Here is a 20,811-nt window from a genome sequence, read left to right as displayed (position 1 = left end):
CTCCCAGAATTCAGTGAGAGTATATCTCAGGTTTCTTTGGCAATCCCGCCCAATATTTCGAGGAAACCTTTCACAAGATTTTAGAGTAATCTTTCTTAGTGTTCTGGATTCATGGTAATTTCTTCTAAGTTTCTTGGGGAATTCATCTTAGAATTCCGATTTTTTTTTTTATGAGAATCTTTCTTAGTTTCTAGATGAATTCAACTAAAGAATGTGGAGGAACCGCTCTTGGAATTCCTTTCAGGATTCTGGGAGAATTCATCTTAGGATTCCGGAACATTTTGGGAGAATACCAAGGGAAAGCTTCTCTTAAGATTCTGAGACAATCTATCACAGCATTCTGGGAGAATTCCTCTCAGAACTCTGAGACAATCCGTAATCTCTCTCAGGATTCGAGGAAAATCCTTAATAGGTTTCAGAGAGAATTTCTACCAGGATACCGAAAGAGTGTTGCTATATTTTCTAGATCATGTTACACAGGATTCTGGTGTGTTTTCAGCATTTTAAAAAAATCTCTCTCATAATTCTGGGAAACTCCATCAGTGAATTCTGAAGGAGTCACTTTAAAGATTCTGGGGGAATTGCTCTCAGCAGTCTGCGTGAATTTATCCCAGTACTATATGGGATTATTTCTCAGAGCTCTGGGGAAAGTTAAGATTTTTCTTTCGATTCAAAAATATTAATATCATTTTTCATTTCAGAATGTACTGTCTCAACGTCTCGAATCAGAGTCGCAAAACGTTTGATGTGCAATCTCAAAGTTCGATATTAAATTTATAAGGATACATAAAACATACCATGAACTTCAACTACATACAGCAAACGAATCATTTTATAGTTTTGTAATATTTTATAATATCGAATCGATGTGAAAACATCGATTTAAAGATTCAAATCGATTCACAAAAATCGATGTCTCAGCCAGATTAGCCCAATGCTACTACCTACATAGAAAAAGCTATGGTTCCCAGATGACACCTGGAGGAAGATAGAAGTATGGAGGATTGGCAAAGCCGCGAAAGAGCGAGCAAAAAGACGAGGAGCCAAAGCCATAGCCCGTCAGCGCTATTCAGCTCTCGAGAAGGAAGTGAAACGCTTATGATGACGGGACAAAAGAGCGTGGGCGGACTAGCTGAGAAAGGCAAACACCGGTGACATCCGCCTCCTCTACGATGTTTCACGTCACCTTAGTGGGAGTAAGATGAATGCTTCGATGCCCGTGAAAGGCACGTCTCTAGACAGTTATTGACCGACCCAGTTGACCAGCTGAAACGCTGGTTCGAACACTTTGACAACCTATTTCAAGTGTCGGCCACGCTATCAACACCTCAGCGTGACCTGCCAAAGGTTCGACGCATTACCCGTGTCAACAACGAAGCTCCATCATTACAGCAGATAGAAACAGCCATCCGTAGCATGTAATCGAATAGGGCCCCGGGAGTTGATCGCATATAAGCTGAGATGCTGAAAGCTGACCCTGTAGTATTCGCACAACTGCTGCATCAATTATTCTGCATCATATGGGAAATCGCGACATTTCCGGCCGACAAGGCGTCTTAGTGAAGGTATCCAAAAAGGGTTACCTGACTGTATGCGATAATTGGCGGGGCATCATGTTTCTGTGTATCGTTCTAAAAGTCCTCTGCAAAGTGATCATCAATCGGATACAAGAGAAGATTGACGCAGCTCTTTGGCGGCAGTAAGCAGGATTATGTGCCGGACGATCCTGTGTGGACCATATCACGCTCCGTATCATCCTGGAGCAAATCAATGAATTCGAAGAGTCTCTTACGAAAAAGTTTTCGACCGTATCAATCACGAACACATGTGGGAAGCCATCAAGTGCAAGGGTGTCCCAGAGAAAATCATCGGCCTTATTGAAGCACAGTACAGGGCATTTTCGTGCAGAGTACTGCACAACGGTGTTTTGTCCGATCCCATTCTTGCTGGAGTGAGGCAAGGATGCATACTATCACCGCTACTGTTCCTCATCGTATTCGACGAGATCCTGGTAGGTGCGATTGACCGTGAGCCAGATCGTGGATTGCTTTGGCAGCCCATTACCATGGAGCACTTAAATGACTTCGAACTGGCTGATGACGTTGCCCCAGATCTAGCATTTGTTGTATCCAAAGCACCTTGCAATATTAAAGACATTGAATATCTCCTCTACCGTGGTCAGCTGTGCAATAGCGCGCCCACTTGCAAAATCGTCAGTCTCACACTTCAAAAGTAGCCATAATTCACACCACGGGCGCAGGCGAGCGGTCATCAAGAGCAGTCACGTGCAAACGAACCTAAAATACCATTCCGAAACCGTTTATCAAATTAAATAAATCAAATTTCCGAAATAAATAGCCCACAACTGCCAACGGAAACGGCTGCTCGCGGCCAAAAAAAAAAACGAAATGAGAGCTTGTAGACAAGTGGGCTTGTGCCTACTCACAGCGACGTTGTCGATTGGGTGGAAACTGGGTGGATTCTGAGGGGGAGGAAACGAGGAAATTTTATTTTCTCCGCCAATTCCCCAATTATGGTCGGCGTTTGGTTTATTTATTTTTTGTTTTTCATTCACCAAACTTTATTTCAATTTTCGGCTTTTTTTCCTGCCCCAGCAGAGTGGTCCTTGCCGCGCAGGGGACTTTTCTTTTTCGGGGACGGCTCTTTTCATTTGCGGAATGCATTTTACAGCTTTGTTCCGGTTGTGCGATTGTTGTTGTTGCTGCTGTTGCCGTTGTTATTATGGATGTTGATTTTATGATTGTTATTTCGTCGGTTTTACAATTTTCCGTGGCAGAGCAGAAAACGCCGCATGATGATTGGCAATACACGGATGGGGAAGCTTAATGTTTCACGCTGCAGATGAAAAATGACGCGAATATGAAGCAATGAATTGTTTCTTTCGTTCCACGGGAGCTCGATGCATCGTTGATTGAACTGTTTTCAAAAAAAAAATGTGCATAAAACTTTGGAAAGCATTCTGATAGTGCAATTTTGGTTTTCAGAACTTCACTGCACTTTCCTGTATTTTTAATTGTAATTACTTATTACTCTGCCTAAAAATACTTTATACTGTGCTTCAATGACGCCGATGATTTTCTTATAGAAACCCTTGCGCCTGAGGACTTCCCACATGTTTTCATAATCAATGAATACCAGCGTGACAATATGGTCCACACAGGATCGTCCAATACGAAATCCTGCTTGCTCCTGCGGTGTTGACACGGGTAATGCGTCGAACCTTTGGCGGGTCACGCTAAGGTGTTGATGGCGTGGCCGACACTTGAAAAAGGTTTCCAAAATGCTCGAACCAGCGTTTCAGCTGGTCAGCCTGATCGGTCAATAGCTGTCCAGATGTGTCTTTCACGGGAATCGTAGCATTCATCTTAGTCCCACTAAGGAAACGTACGTGAGACATCGTAGAGGAGACGAACATCGACGGAATTTGCGGCTTATTGCCTTCGTCGGCTCTTTTGCAAACGCTCTTTTTTCTCGCCTATATGCGCATTTCATTTCCTTCTCCAGAGCCGAATAGCGCTGACGGACTACGTCTTTGGCTCCTCTTGTTTTCGCTCGCTCTTTCGCGGCTTTGGCGTTCTTTTGCTCCTCTATCTTCCTCCAGGTGTCATCTGTTATCCACTGCTTTCTCTGGGTGCGCTGCTCACCCCAATTATTCTCGCTGGTTGCGATGAAAGCGTTATTGATAGCGGCAGTGTAGACTTGGAGTTCTACATTTTCGGTGAGACGACAAGCAATCTTCCGTCGAACTCCATGGTTGTCTCCAACTGGGTTTAGCCGTCCTATAACGTATTTCCTGATCCGAAATTCCACGAGCCAGCATCCGTGGACATGACCATCGGAATGGAGAAAACCACCCTAGGCTGAGTCGTCTTCGGCAGAGTGGGTTTATGCCAACCTCCAAATCGTACAGTCGCCGCTCACGTCTGCAGTATACTTTCCCTGGAAGATTCACTAGCAAGGTTCTGGGAAATTAAGTCATGCCAGTCCTCAAGCACGATGTCCGTGCATCGAGGAATCGACCTCCGAGACCTGACGAGAATGGTCGATTTTTTGTATCATTGCTAAGAAGCCGAAAGTCTTGAATCGTCTAAGAAAGTCCTAAGAAAGTCAGCTGCTATCGCTGAGCCGCCGTCTCGAAGCAAATCCCGCACTGCAGGCCTCATACTCAGGGCTGCAAAACGGTGAGTCGATAAGGAGAGCGTCCAACATAGCTCTGATCCTCACAAGTTCCTACCTCATGCTTCCACGGGTCAAGCGATGACAAAGACCACCAGCTAAGAGTTGTGTGCTTACCTGGTAGTGCAGCCTGGGCACTGTTGTCCTTCTGACTTCAGCTAGATTGAGGAGGTACGATTCGAGCGTTTGTTCACCAAGGAGGTGCGGCTCAAACTGCGTCTGTTCTGGCATCCAGCGGCTGAGTAAGAAACGCTGCACCACGCCCAGCTAGATCCAAGCGTGGTCGTCCCAGTGTTGGTTGGGACGTTAAACAGAACTGGCACGATGGCCCTCCGGCGAGACAGCATTGTTGGCGTAGGCCCAATAAGCTACCCGTAAAAATCCCCATTGCGAATAACATAGGAGAAAATACGACTCGATACAATCGGCAAAGACCCACGCGACGAAATAAGGACTACGATTGGAAACTTGGAACATGGAATTGCAAGTCACTAGGTTTCGCAGGATGTGACAGGATAATCTACGGCGAACTACATCAACGCAACTTCGACATCGTGGCGTTGCAGGAACTTTGTTGGACTGGACAGAAAGTGTGGAAAAGCGGGCATCGAGCGGCTACCTTCTACCAAAGCTGTGGCACCACCAATGAACTGGGAACAGGATTTATAGTGTTGGGCAAGATGCGACAACGTGTGATCGGGTGGCAGCCGATGAACGCAAGGATGTGCATGTTGAGAGTTAAGGGCCGTTTCTTCATCTACAGCATCATCAACGTCCACTGCCCACACGAAGGGAGACCTGATGACGAGAAAGAAGCGTTCTACGCGCGGTTAGAGCAAACATACGATGGTTGCTCGCCGCGTGACGTGAAAATCGTTGTCGGTGACATGAACGCGCAGGTAGGAAGGGAGGAAATGTACAGACCGGTAATCGGGCGAAACAGCCTGCACGCCGTATCGAATGATAACGGCCAGCGATGCGTAAACTTTGCAGCCTCCCGTGGTATGGTAGTCCGAAGCACCTTCTTCTCCCGCAAAGATATCCAAAAAGCCACCTGGAGATCACCTGACCACCAAACAGAAAACCAAATCGACCACGTTCTTATCGACGGTAAATTCTGTCCACACATACCGCAGTGCGAATATAACTTCGGATCACTACTTAGTCGCTGTATGCATGAGCTCAAAACTTTCGACAGTTATCACCACGCGTCGAAGTCGAACGGCGCGGCTCAACATCGAGCAACTTCGTAACGTAGAAGTGGCTCAAGACTACGCGCAGCAGTTAGCAGTGGCCCTACCAACGGAAGAGCAGCTTGGCGCAGCTACACTTGAAGATGGCTGGAGGGACATCCGATCCGCCATAGGTAGTACCTCGGCTACAGCACTAGGCTTCGCGACTCCGAATCACAGAAACGACTGGTACGACGGCGAATGTGAACAGTTGAAAAACGAGAAGAATGCAGCATGGGCGAGAATGCTGCAACACCGTACGAGAGCGAATGAGGCACGTTACAAACAGGCGCGGAACAGGCAGAACTCAGTCTTCCGGATGAAGAAGCGCCAGCAGGAAGAACGAGATCGATGGAAAAGCTCCACTGCGCTAAGGACACACGAAAGTTCTACGAGAAGCTGAACCGCTCGCGCAGGGTCTTGGTGCCACAAGCCGGCATGTGCCGAGATAATCACGGGAATATTCTCACGAGCGAGCGTGAGGTGGTCGAGAGGTGGCGGCAGCATTACGATGAGCACCTCAATGGCGACGTTGCAAGTACCGAAGGTGGCGTGGTAACAGATCTAGGAGTATGTGCACAGAACGAAAGACTTCCGGCCCCTGACCTCCAAGAGATTGAAGAGGAGGTTGGCCGGTTGAAAAACAACAAAGCCGCTGGAGCAGATCAACTACCATGCGAGTTACTAAAACAGTGGAGAAGCACTGGTGAGAGCACTACACTGGGTCATTACCAAGATTTGGGAGAAGGAAGTATTACCGGAGGAGGGGATGGAAGGTATCGTGTGTCCCATCTACAAAAAGGGCGACAAGTTGGATTGCGGGAACTACCGCGTGATCACACTACTGAGCGCTGCCTACGAGATACTCCCCAGTCGACCAGTGATCGTATAAGATGTTGAAAAAGACGTTAAAGTGGAAGCGATATGCGTATATTTTACATGCGCCACGCATATGGCCTCCACTTTATCGTATTATGCAACATCTTATACGATTACTGGTTGTCTGGGTCTCTCAACTTTAATGCCGCCGTCTATCACCGATAACAAGAGAGTTCGTGGGGCAATATCAGGCTTGATTCATGGGTGAACGCGCTACAACGGACCAGATGTTCGCCATCCGTTAGGTGTTACAGAAATGCCGCGAATACAACGTGCCCACACATCACTTGTTCATCGATTTCAAATCGATGTATGATACAATCGATCAAGGACAGTTTATGCACGAATACGGATTCCCGGATAAACTGATACGGTTGATCAAGGCGACGATGGATCGAGTGATGTACGTAGTTCGAGTATCAGGGACACTCTCGAGTCCCTTCGAATCTCGCAGAGGGTTACGGCAAGGTGATGGTCTTTCGTGCTTGCTGTTCAACATTGCTTTGGAGGGTGTAATAAGAAGAGCGGGGATAAACACGAGAGGGACGATTTTCACGAAGTCCGTTCAGCTGCTTGGTTTCGCCGATGATATTGATATTATTGCTCGTAAATTTGAGACGATGGCGGAAACGTACATCCAACTAAAGAGTGAAGCCAGGCGAATCGGATTAGTCATTAATGTGTCGAAGACAAAGTACATGATGGCAAAGGGCTCCAGGGAGGAATCACCGCGCCCGCCACCCCGAATTCATATCGACGGTGATGAAATCGAGGCGGTTGAAGAATTCGTGTACTTGGGCTCACTGGTGACGGACGACAATGACACCAGCAGAGAAATTCAGAGGCGCATTGTGGCAGGAAATCGAACCTACTTTGGACTCCGCAGAACTCTACGATCGAATAAAGTTCGCCGTAACACGAAGTTAACCATCTACAAAACGTTGATTAGACCGGTCGTCCTCTATGGGTACGAAACATGGACCCTACGTGCAGAGGACCAACGCGCCCTTGGATTTTTCGAACGGAAGGTGTTGCGTACCATCTACGGCGGAGTGCAGATGGAAGACGGGACTTGGAGAAGGCGAATGAACCACGAGCTGCATCAGCTGCTGGGAGAACCAACCATCGTCCATACCGCGAAAATCATTACGGGTCACGTCATCAGGATGTCTGATAGCAACCCGACTAAAATGGTTCTCGAGAGTCATCCGACCGGTACAAGAAGACGTGGAGCGCAGCGAGCTAGGTGGGTCGACCAAGTGGAGGACGATCTGCGGACCCTACGCAGAGTGCGGAGCTGGAGACAAACAGCCATGGACCGAGTGGAATGGAGGCGGCTACTATGTACAGCAGAGACCACCCCGGCCTTAGCCTGACCGGTAAGGTAAGTAAGGTGGTTAACAGTCGCAAGTCTGACTCTAAGCGCTTACTGTAGCAATTGGGGGACATGATCGACGATAAGCTGAAATTCGGAAGCCACATAGAATATGCCTGCAAAAGGACAAGCATGACGATAATGGCATTGTCAAAGACAATGTCAAATAGTTCGGGAATAGACTCGAGTAAGTGTGAGCTGCTCGCAACAGTAGCGGTCTCCATACTAGGTATGGTGCGGTGCCGCTGCATGGTTGAATGCGCTAGTGGTCAATCTAAACGTGAAACGACTCGAAAATACCCACTGCCTCATGTGGTCAAAGCATACCGTACAGCCTCAAAGGACGCGGTATGTGTGCTAGCGGGCATGATTCCCATAGTGCTAGAGGTGGCAGAGGATGAAGAGTGCTTCGAGCGACGCGGCATAAGAGGCGCGAGGCAAATCGTCTATGCTGAAGTGGCAGAGGAAATGGGATTCCTCCAGCAAGGGTAGATGGACGCACAGGCCTATGCCGATCGCGCCCAAGTGGACAAGCAGGCCCAATGGCGAGGTAAACTTTCACTTAACACCATTTCTGTCAGGTCATGGGTGCTTTGGGTGGTATCTGCACATATTCAGACATTCAGGCTTCCCTGTATGTCCAGAATGCGCGGACTGTGAAGAGACCGCGGAGTATAAATGCCCAAGTTTCGTAGAGCAAAGTCCGAGTATGCAGGAAATATGCGGTAGAGATATCACTCCCGACAACATTGCTGAAAGGATGTGTACGGGAGCGGACAAGTGGGATTCCGTTACTTAAATGGTCTCCCGAATCATACTCGAACTACAAAGAAAATGGTGGGCCGACCAACAGCAAGTTAAGTGGACCCCCTTCCCATCTTGGAGCTTGAGTCCAACGGGTAGTTTACAGTACTAGCCAGGACCCAAGCTTCCAGGGGAGAGGGTACAATTTAAGGCGGTAGCTGGTGGAACGCTCACCAATGAACGCGTACCGCTAAGGTAAGAAAGAGAGAGAATGAGTTTTAGTGGCTCGATCCCCACATTATCCGAGGAACCACCTATTGGGTATCTGATGTTCTCATTATATAAAAGACACATTCTACCGTGACGTTACAACGATTTGACGCCTTTTTGGGGAGATTTTTCACAATAACTCGTAAATTCGACCGTAAACCCCTATATTCGTAAACCTATATTGTATATTCGGATTCCTTGTAAAATTTCCAATAAGTATGATCTGTTAAACAGTTAGTTTTCATTGGAAAAGTATGTTAAAAATGGGAATTAGTGGCGTGACGTTACAACGTTGTTACGTCACGCTACTAATTCCCATTTTACACATATTTTTCCAATGAAAACTAACTGTTCAACAGATCATATTTGGGGAATGTTTCTTGGCGTTCAGTCTTATGTCCTCAGTCAAAACAGATTAATTTTCTACTGTCCGACGTTTCGGCAACTGTATTTTGCCTTCATCAATGGGAGAATAGTTGTCTGTTTTCTGTCAAAATTGTCTGTCGTAACATATGCGGATCTGTCCACTCCGCCACAATCCTCTTTTGCTTCAAAAACACTTCAAACTGGAGACTCCTATATTCATCGCCGTTGTCACAACGTAAACGACTGATCCGATGACCAAACTTCGCCGTTGCTGCTGCTTGGTAGTTGCGAAAACACTCGAATACTTCACTCTTAGCATTTATCAGAAACACCATACAAAAATGGCTCCAATCATCCACGAAAGTTACGAAGTATTTAGCACCTTCGATGCCAACCGGAGAAACAGGATCACAAACGTCTGAATGGACTAATTCGAGCACTCGCGATGATCTCTTTTCCGTACGAGCAGGAAACGGATTCCGCGTTTGCTTGCCGGTCAAACACGATTCGCAGACAACACTGTCTTTCCCGATACGCGACAGACAATTTTGACATAAAACAGACAACTATTCTCCCATTGATGAAGGCAAAATACAGTTGCCGAAACGTTGGACAGTAGAAAATTAATCTGTTTTGACTGAGGACATAAGACTAAACGCCAAGAAACATTCCCCAAATTAACATCACAGTCGGTCCTAGCCCATTTAACAACAGATCATATTTATTGGAAATTTTACAAGGAATTCGAATATGTAAAAATATTTGAGGATTTACGGTCGAATTTACGAGTTATAGTGAAAAATCTCCCCGAAAAGGTTTCTAAACGTTGTAACGTCACGGTAGAATGTGTCAAAAAAATACCTTCGTTCCTCATCAATACCGGAATGTCCCGCCGAACGAACAGAAAAGTTTCACGAATTCGCTATCGTTTTTTGCCCGCCATCGAGGAAATGAAGTAGGAAAAAGTAATTCCGTGCCACTGCATTCCGAGTAAGTCTGTTTCCGAGCATCCTGGTTGGAATCATTCGAAACAGTTACATTACACTGTACACATCCTTTTTTTATGGGTACTGAATGTTGAAGCTTCGCTTCATTCATTTGTCCAATCATTCCGTTGATGTTCACCAAATTTCCGGAGAATGAAATGGTGCAAATCATATTAATTTATTCAATTTTCTTTTTGATCGAATAAAAATTTGCACCTGAAATTAATTAAGTCTATAACAAATTCGACGAAATTTGGACAGCTTCATCATTTTATGATCAAATTGAGTTATCACGCAGGGTAAAATCTATAATATCTGATTTCAAACACTGTTTTGTCCATATTCCATGAATCCATTATTATAAACAATATGTTAAAATGCATGAGCCCCGATAATTAATTTCCGTTTGTTGTTCAATTTCCAGGTCCTCCTCAAAGCCGCACTCAATTTCGCTGAGTGAACAAAGCCACACGCAGCTAATGAATCACAACCGACCATTAACCGCCACATTCTACTTATTCCGCGTGACTTCAGTGCTCAATCATCGGTTTTCACAAAATTAGGCCCACCAGTCCCATTGTGCTCTTAGATTCACACTACCCTGTAATCAAAGGTTGGCCCTCAAACGGCTGGCTCTCATAACGCCGCCGCCGCCGCCCTAAATACGAAATAACTCCATTAATTAAAAGCGTCATGCATACAAACAACAGTAGTGGAACAACAGCAGCGGAATTGTGATTTGTGCAAAGTGACCAAGTGCATCGTCAACGGCGGCGTAGCCATTCCTCTCGACTGCTCCATCAGCAGCGTCATCACTACTAGTCACCATCATCATCATCACCGTCAGCGTCATTAGGCACCGGCGGCATTGGAAAAACAATCTTGCTCCCGGTGATGGCACCAACAGCAGCCGGGGTGTTGTAGCAATCAGCGAGTTTTCCACCTGCATGACCAGCGACAGAGCGAAATAATTACTCCTGTGGGCGCGCGCAGTCAGGAAGTAGGTAAGTGCACCCATCATTGGCTACCCTTTTTGTACGGTGGGGCAGAAATTGAAATGTTGCATCAAAAATCTCGAAGTTCCAATGGACTTCATATGTAAGCTAAGAGGTTTCGGGAAATTTCTGAGCATCCTATGAAAAATTGGCTGACAACTTAAGGGGTTATATAAGTTGAGGGTCTCCAGTTAGCCCAGTAGTTGAGGCTATGGATCGCCAATCCGGAGACGGCGGGCTCGATTCCCGTTCCGGTCGGGAACATTTTCTCGACTCCCTGGGCATGGTGTATCATTGTACTTGAAGCACAATGTGCATATTTATGCAATGGCAGGCAAAGAAAGCTCGTCAATTAATAAATTTAGAAGTGCTCTAAGATTACTAAGTTGAAGAGAGGCAAACCAAGTTCCAATGCAAACGTTGAGCCTTACAGAAGAAGAAGAAGACGATTAGCTAAAAATATAAAAGTTTTGAATGCCCAGGCAATAAAAAATACAAAAATGTTTAAACTATACCCCGTGTGAAGGCGGGGTTCGATAATAGTTACCATAAACTTTTAGCATCAGTGATTCCATTCGGAATGGTTAATATAGACACATGGATTTCGTACGTTAATCTGAATATTATCAAGTATTATTTCATTGTTATTTAACAGAATGGTAATTAAAGCTAGGCATCTCGAGTGTACCGAAGATATAAAAGATAAAAAAGAATACTAAACGTGAGTAACTACAAAATTATTGATCATATACAAAACTAACTAAAACATGCAAATATACAGGAATTTGAAATTCTACTCTGAAACGCAGGACAGGAGTGTTTTGTAAACTCGGAAAGAATCTCTTCGTAGCAAATGCGACACCAGGGATGGAAAATGTCATAAGAATGTCATTTTGTTTTTTGACCTTTTTTTATATGTCGATAGTTAGAAATGTTATTCGACGACATCATTAATTTTTCATAACCTATCATCATTATGGATTGGTGATTCCAACGGACGATTTTTTTTTAAACCGAAAGTGGTGTAAATTGAAAAATGTCATGAATTTTTTTTCATGAAATTTCATGACATTTCGCATCCTTACTAGAGACATCCCCAGCAGAAGGGCATACCTTACAAATACCATGCGACGAGCAACATGTGCTCTGATACCTAAAATTGTTATTGCTGCGTTATTCTACGAAATGCCACAATAACAGTTGGAGGTATTTGAGCAGAGTTTGGTATTGATGTAGGCTCAGTGTACCAGTTATGGCTATAGTACCTCAAATTCGCCATAGTTGATTTTCAACCTTTAATGATGAAAATCAACAAGAAAAAAATCGTGAACAACAGATCACGTTCCAAAAAGATGGTTGCAATCATTCAAACTTCACAATTTGCTCAAATTATGATAGAAATAAATCATTTTCCTTAACTTTTCGGCTTCCTTGCACCCTATTTCGCCATAGTGTACCAGTTATGGCTAATCCCATAAGGAAAGCATGTAAATAGTGCGAAGTGGAACCCAAATTAATAAATGTGTTCATAACTGGTACAGGGTTCCTATCATTGGCACACGCCGTAATAAATATTTAAATTGGATTTGGCTCAGTTTCTATATTTTTCCTGTAAAGCTTGACAACTAATGCATCATTTGACATATCGATGACATTCGTCGGTCTTTTTCTTATTTTTGTAGAAATAGTTTTCCTTAGGTAGTGCGATAACTGGTACAGGCACCCTAGTATTTGTTGGTTTAGCAGTGAAAATAACCGAAGAACAAAATTTGCTATTACATTATGAAATCATCGAACAAATGGAACATTTATTAACAAGAATTGTTATTAGTTTGTTATTCAATAACTTTGGGATAACAAATACAGCACTTTAAATTTTAGGTCTGCATTCATTATTGAAACCCAAGTAACACACTTGTCACCGAAGAGTCACGGCGGCTCAGTTTTTTGTTGAGCAGAAGTCATTGTGACTTACTTCTAGCAAGTAAGTGTTTATTTGTTAGAAGTCACAGTGACTTCTGCGCAACAAAAACCTGCGCCGCCGTGACTCTTCGGTGACAAGTGTGTTACTTGGGAAGGACAAGACTTGTTATTTTCTAGGTGTTATTTATACAAAATTTTGGTACTCGTTTTTGTTATTTTGCCTCTTATTGCCACCTAATGAATGGCATAACAAGGTATGGTAGTATTTAAGATAAATACCATGATATGTTATTCTCTTGTTATTTTCTTCTGCTCGGGATAACATATGGTTGAATGCAATGTATGCTTGTACAGACTGATACAACTATGTGCTGTCCAGTGGTGAGTTCAATCTGTGTTTGACAATCTCCCAAAACTTCCTTGAGTGTAGGTCATTGGATGTACAGTATTACAAGTCTTCGTAAATCAAGAAAAGGGAGTTCCGAAAACATTCCTTCTGTATTCATGATCATGTTTGTGATCATTTTCCTGGATATCGCACTGAACTCCATATACATTTTCACCAGACATCTTTTTTAACCTTTTGTTGGCTGTTGTGGCCCAAATGCAATTGGGTTGTTTAGCGAATTAAATATTGCCATTTTCATTTAGCTCATTTCTGAGTCAAAGGTGATTTTATTGCGTTCCTATTCTTTTTTTCTTTTCCAAAACATTTAATTTCCGTGGATAAAATGATAGTTCAATCGATAAAGTGGCAGTTCACCCCGAACAAAAAAAAATTCCCCATACAAACTTTAAATGCATTTTAAAAATAGTTCCCGGCCACCAAAAATAATGAAATTTTGGATTTCGACTAATTTTTGGAAGATGATTCCGATTATGCAATAATCTGGGTACCCCTGAAGAACCCAAGTTATTCTATGCACTTCAAACTTATGCACCATTTTTATGCCCTGCATAAAAAGAGGAAGAGGTGTTCAGGTGAATGTAATAATGACAATAACTATGGCAACGTCGACCAGAGGGTATTTTTAGGGAAGATCAAAAGGAGGTTTGCAAGGGCATTTCAGGGTCATTTCAGAGGATACCAGGTGATCTCACAGGTGTTTCAGGGGGGGGGGGTTTAGAGGATTTCGGTAGGCCTCAGGGGCGTTTAAAGAGGTCTTGAAGGCGTCTCAGAGGTCTCAACAGATTCCAGGAGTTTCAGTGAGTCTCAAGGGCGCTTCAGGCTACCTCAGGAGCATTCCAGAAGGTCTCAGTAGCGTTTCAGCGGAACCAATAGGGGAGCTGTGGATCTCAGGAGCGGTTTGGGAGAGGTTCCTAAATAACCATAGAGGATTTTCGACGAGTTTAAATTGCGTTCTGGTACGTTTTCGGTGGTTTCCAAGGGTTTCAGGTGCGTTACATGGGATCCGAGGGTGTGTTAGGGGAATTTCAGAAGCATTTCAGGTTTTCAGTGGGTTTTAGATGCGTTACATGCGACGTTTTCGGTGGTTCTGGAAGGTGCGTTTCTCTCTAAACCTGGGCTCCATGGCCGAACGGTTAGCGGCGTCAGTCGTTTAGGTGTCTCGTAAGCCTCGTAGTATGGGTTCGATTCCCGCTTCAGTCGGGGAAAACTTTTCGTCAAACGGAAAGTTCTCCACTGGGTCACTGGGTGTTATATGTGTTATCCGTTGTCGAATGTTAGTAATGTTCAGTATGATGAGGCCGCAAGTTCGAAGACGGTGTTATTGTCTTTCTTTGAAAACCTCCGGTAGCGCCCTGTGAAACTTCTTTGAACGACTTTAACAGGCTTCATAAATTCCCTCAGAACCCCTTGAAACTCTCTTAAAATGCTTCACAGCCAACTAATTTGAAAACTTTTTTGGTTATTACACCAAAACTTTCATTTAGGTAACGAGTCGGGACTGTCTAAACAGAATTTTTACCTAAACGGATTCATTACCTACACAGATTTAGTTTATTACCTAAATGGATTTGAGATTGCAAAGAAGTTTAAGAAAGGCGATTGGCCTGGAGATTTAAGGGAGTCATGCGGGGTTTCAGAGGGCTTTCCAGGGAGTTTCAGGAGGGGGAGGGGGACAGAGGCGTTACATAGGGATTCAGAGGCGTTTTCGGAGGGTTCAGAAGGGTTGCTTTACATGGGGTCCGTGGGGGTTTCAGGGGAATTTAGAAGACATATTTATAAGCTTCAGATGATTTCAGGCGCTTTTCATGGGCATTACGCAGGCATTACGTAGGCGTTTTCGATGGGTTTTAGACGGTGTCAAGTGCGTTACATGGGGTCTGAGGGGGTTTTAGGGGGTTTCAAAGGCTTTTCAAGAAGTTTCAGAGGATTTTTACCGGGTTTCAGAGGCTTTACTCAGGCGTTACGTAGGCGTTTTTGAGCATTTCTGAGGGTCTCAGATGCGTTACATGAGGTCAGAGAGGTTTTTAGGGGATTTAGAGGGCATTTCAGAAATCTTCAGAGGATGTTTGGCGAGTTTCAGAAGCGTTACTAATGTGTTACGTAGGCGTTTTCGAGGATTTCTGAGGGTCTCAGATGCGTTACATAGGGTTCGAGGGGATTTTTGGGAGATTTCGAAAGCATTTCAGAAATGTTCAGTGGATTTTTGGCAAGTTTCAGAGGCGTCACTCAGGCGTTACGTAGGCGTTTTCGGTAGTTTCAGAGGGACTCAGGTGCATTACAACTTTCCACTTGTCAGCACACAGTTGCACGAGACTGTGTAAGCATGACTTTCATTCAATCATTTAATCACAGAAATTATGCATGTAGATTCGATAACTTATGCTCAAGATAGTTTTAGAAAAACCCTGAACAGTCCCAAACACCCAACCTGAAGCTCCAAAGTAATTGCCGTATTTCCAAAGTAATGAATTTACAACCACGTTGCCAAAGGATTTTGAAAGACAGAGATTTCCAGTGATCATAAGGCCCAATCGTTAAACGCGCAGCAACACCATGTTGAGGATGGCAGGTTAGATTCCACATGAAAAAAATCTGCCAACTGCTACCCTGAATTTTTTTCCAAAATTTGCAGACATTCAAAAAAAGTTTCAAAGTAGAAAAATCTTTTGCGGAAGTTTTTCAATCGTTTCCTAAGGAAGTTTCTGAAGATTTGGGTTTTATTTGTCATGAAGTCTCAAGATTAAATTGCAACGAAAACACAAGAAATGTTCTGAAGCGTCTCCTGAAATCTGTAAAAACATATTGCTGTTTTGTTAAAACTCCAAAACTCTAAAACATCACATGAAGGAAATATTGAATTAGTTTGAATCTCTGCAAAATTTCTCAAAAAATTCTGCAACAAACACATTAAAACGGAAGATTTGTTCTGGTGCTTTGAATCAATTTATAAATGAATCTGATTGAATCATGGGGACGTTTTCTTAAAAAATTTCTAGTTGAATTCTTAGTGAATACCCTAAAATAATTCTAATAATCTTAAAAAAAAACCTCCAGACATCTCCGAAGAATTACTTAAACAACTCCTGATGTAATTCATGACTCAATTTATTAGCATTCTTCTTCTTCTTCTTTATGGCTCTACGTCCGCACTGGGACTTGGCCTGCCTCGCTTCAACTTAGTGTTCTTTGAGCACTTCCACAGTTATTAATTGAAGGGCTTTCTTTGCCTGCCACTGCATGAATTTGTATATTGTGAGGCATTTACAATGATACTCTATGCCCAGGGAGTCGAGAAAATTTTCCGACCGGAACGGGAATCGAACCCGCCGTCTCCGGATTGGCGATCCATAGCCTTAACCACTAGGCTAATTGGAGACCCCAATTTATTAGCATGCGCACGCCATCAAGCAGCTGAAATTGCACCGCGCTCGAGCTGTATACTCGCTCGTCGTTTTTGGGAGTGTTGTACTTTTAACAACGGCGCGCGCTGAAGAATTAAGAGCTTACAGGGGGTGGCCAAACTGTTTGGGTTAGGCAACTTTTTTTTTCTCTCACACAACAGTTCTGCATGCTGTAACTTTTCATATAGCACATTAAAAATTCTCAAATTGGCTATTTGTCAACCTATAATATGTGCACTGTCGGTACAAATTTGAGCCCGATTGGTTAAACTTTCGCGAAGTTAGACGTGCTCGTTAAACACTATTTTTTAAATGTCAATTTCTTGATTTTGCTTTGGCTGACCAAGCCATGTGGGAAATTACACTGTTGGAAATGCTTTGACATCCATGTGCACAACAGAACATGTGCTCGATGAACAAATTGAGATTTGAAATTATGAAAAGAAATCCACGTACTCCGGTGATACTCGAACTCACGACTCCCAATTCGCTAGACGGGCGCTTCTATTCCTTCAAGCTACGGAGTCACTCGACTATCTCCGTCGCCAGCAGGCCTAGAACTGAACTCGATTCCACAATCGCACATGGTTATCTTCTTTTCACAATCCAAACCCCCTTCGGATGGGATTAGATGAACATCTAACACATTGTCTGTTGTGCACATGTATGTCAAAGCGGGAGAGGAAGTTATTTTTAATTGTCGAGAGCTTCGGGCACTGCCTTCCAATCACTTATTGGTATGGCAATTAGTGTGCAGTCGGACTCTCGACGGGTCGGTTTTTAGACAACTAATTTGTGATCTCTCATATCTCAGAAACCATTGAACCGAGTTGAATGAAACTTTTGACGTTTATCAACAATATATTGATACGACGTTATAAAATATAATATTTTCTCACGACGAATAAAGTTTATTTGACATTTTCACCCATACTGAGGAAAATGAGTAAAATTTGCAATACCACACACAAATACTAAATGTGTTCTTGCGTTAATCCAAATAGGCTCTTATATATGGGTCATTCCATATGAAGTGACCGAGAAAATGTGAAAACTTGCAACCGACCATCACGGATTTGAACCAAATTTGGTTGAAACATTTGTTTAGATGGAAAAAGAAAAAAAAACAAATTTTGGTGCCGATCGGATCACCCCTCGGCCCGTGGCAGCACCCCTCGTTTTGGCCGATATGAAAATTATCCTCTCTTTCATTTATTTTTATCATTGAAACGATTGCACATACACATTTTCGATCTTCGGCTTTTTTAAAGGAAATTGTTCAAAGAATCCAGAAAAAATATTATTTTTTTGATACAGTGTTGCCAGATATCATATTTTTCAATTTTAAAACTAAAAATCGATTTTTCTCAAAATACGTATATTTTGATTTTAAAAATTTTGATTCCATCGTGTTTATCAGACGTTTTTCTATCGAAAAAGCTTAACTCCTCAAAGTAATTTGCGTCGTTCCTGAGATATAGCGTTTTTAAGAAAAAATATTCATTTTTTTTCATATAAAGTATCATATAAAATCAGGTGCAGTTAATAAATTACGCAAAAAAATATTGTTCGATTCCATATAAAGACGTTTTGAGTTGATTTGAAAAATATCAAGTATAAAAAGGATTAAAAAAATGTTACAGTGTTGCCAGTTCATCAATTATAAGTCTATCGTAATGGACTAGCATAACCTGTTGAACTAAAAAAAATGTATCTATTGAGATCATCAATTCTAAACAAATTTCATATATTCTAACATTATCTGAACAGAAGTGCTGCCAAATATGTAATATTTATTGTAGAAATCTTAATTTTAGTAGAACATTAGTATGAAATCTAATTAACAAGCCAAAAGTATTTTTTTTTATACAGGTTTAGTACATTTGGCAACATCGACGTAAAATATATTCAGGAAAACATTTGATGAGTGTATTTATAAGCAACAGTGCTGGAAATGTCATTTCGATATAACTACATTCAATGGCCCACAGCTAATTTCAGAAGCTGAACCTGAAAATATGGAATATGATAAAATATGAAGTATGATATCCTTTGGAATTAGATAATATTAGATACTACGCATCGTCGCGCAACTGGTAGCTCAGACTTCAGTATTTTTATTTTATATTCGAATGTCAAACTCCTTATAAAAATCCCTGTAAAAATATCTTTTGATTGATTTTTACAGCAGTGTTGCCAAGTTTGCTAGTATTTAGCGGAAACGCAAACAATAGGTGCGGGGATGCTTAGTATTGCGTTTACTCTTACTGGATTGCAGAATAATAGATCATGTCCTTTATTGTCCTGGACAGAGAAGTGAAGAACAGTGCTGAGTATTGTGTTGTCTATTGATGTGATTGCATATGGTATGAGTTTTTGATTGTCCTTTGTGGCGAAGAATGAACAAAAATTTCTGAGTGAAATGGATTAGTGGCGTTTGTTCCCTAGAGCCTACTTTTTTTTAGGCTTTTTTTGCATGGAAAAGAGATCGGTTGTACGTGAAGGTTAATTCAGATAAATCAAATGACTCCCAGATCGACAATGTATAGTATCATACTAATGATCGGTATATTCGCCTCACTCCATTCATATTCACTCCTCTTTGCTGAATCGAATCGAGAAAGATGCAGCAAACGGATTGTCGTGATCAAGCACGCAACCCCATCACCAGTAGAAAGTCATGCGCAAGTTGCTTGACATGGATATTCGTTGCCGTTCGTCGCAGTTTTGATCGCAAGCGAATGAATTAATGGCGAATGGTGAAGAATGCTGGTGAGTGGTTGAAGTGGCTGCTGTCGTCGCTGATAAGCAAACTCACAAACTAAAGCGACAATCGTTCGCTGCGATTAACCATGGAGTAGCAATTATGAATTGTGTTGCCATCTATGCTCATACTCATGCAGTGTTGCCAAATGCGCTCGTTATGTATAAGAAACAGAAATCATTTGTTTTTATTTGGTGTTATCTATTTACGAAAGCTTTCGTGTAAATTAGATGTTTACAATAAAAATTACATGTGTGGCAACACTTCCATCTACAACATCGTTGAAATGAATAAAATGACAATTGAAATGAATTTCACAATAGATACATTTTATATTTTAACAATTTATCCTCATCTTTTCCAATAAACCATTTTTTTTTGCTAACTATCAAACTAACAATAACTGTCAATTATCGGGTAATTTTGTCAGATAGGACCATAAACAAGAAAACACAGACAAACAGACGTAACATTGGAAAAAATTCCAACGACCACGGTTTTAACGATCTTTTTAAACCTTTATAGTTGTAGCTATCACAACCAGAGGTGCGCACATCATTTTTCTAAGCGTTTGACGTTTCACCTAGTGTGAACTAGGCGATGGATTTTCGCGAAATTTTTTGTAGGTGTTACGTCTGTTTGTCTGTGAAGAAAAGGTCAACAACATGGCCGTTAGAGAAGATGTGTATTGTTTTTATCCTGCTCACACATCTTGCAACACACATGGTGCGATTTTTCAGAATAACCTGTACATTGTCAAACACTTGAAGGTTAGGTTTCATGGTATAATAAAAAAGGTAAACTGGCAACACTGTCACAATTTTTTTAATCCTTTTTATACTCGATATTGTTCAAATCAGCACAAAACGTGATTATATGGCATCGAACAATGTTTTTTTTACGAAATTTATTAACTGCACCTGATTTTATATGATACTTTATATGAAAAAAATGAATATTTTTTCTTAAAAACGCTATTTCTCAGGAACGACGCAAATAACCTTGGGGAGTTAAGCTTTTTCGATAGAAAAACGTCTGTTAAACACGATGGAATCAACATTTTTAAAATCAAAATATACGTATTTTGAGAAAAATCGATTTTTAGATTTAAAATTGAAAAACATGATATCTGGCAACACTGTATCAAAAAAATAATATTTTTTCTGGATTTCCTGAACAATTTCCTTTAAAAAAGCCGAAGGTCGAAAATGTGTAGGTGCAATCGTTTCAATGATAAAAATAAAAGAAAGAGAGGATAATTTTCATATCA

General features: G+C 42.2%; 1 protein-coding gene across 1 annotated transcript in view; it reads left to right on the top strand.

Annotated features, from left to right (window-relative positions):
* LOC109405617 (insulin-like growth factor-binding protein complex acid labile subunit) overlaps positions 1–20,811 on the top strand; it is a 433,323-nt gene that overhangs the window by 290,886 nt on the left and 121,626 nt on the right. Inside the window, exon 3 of the mRNA XM_062849913.1 lies at positions 10,474–11,053. The gene's annotated coding sequence lies outside the window, so the exon portion shown is untranslated. The remainder of the gene's footprint in view (positions 1–10,473; positions 11,054–20,811) is intronic.

The sequence above is a fragment of the Aedes albopictus genome, chromosome 2 (assembly GCF_035046485.1).
Source record: "Aedes albopictus strain Foshan chromosome 2, AalbF5, whole genome shotgun sequence".
NCBI classification, from domain to species: domain Eukaryota; kingdom Metazoa; phylum Arthropoda; class Insecta; order Diptera; family Culicidae; genus Aedes; species Aedes albopictus.
Note: the sequence above shows the minus strand (reverse complement) of the source record. Positions and strands in the feature narration are given on the sequence as shown.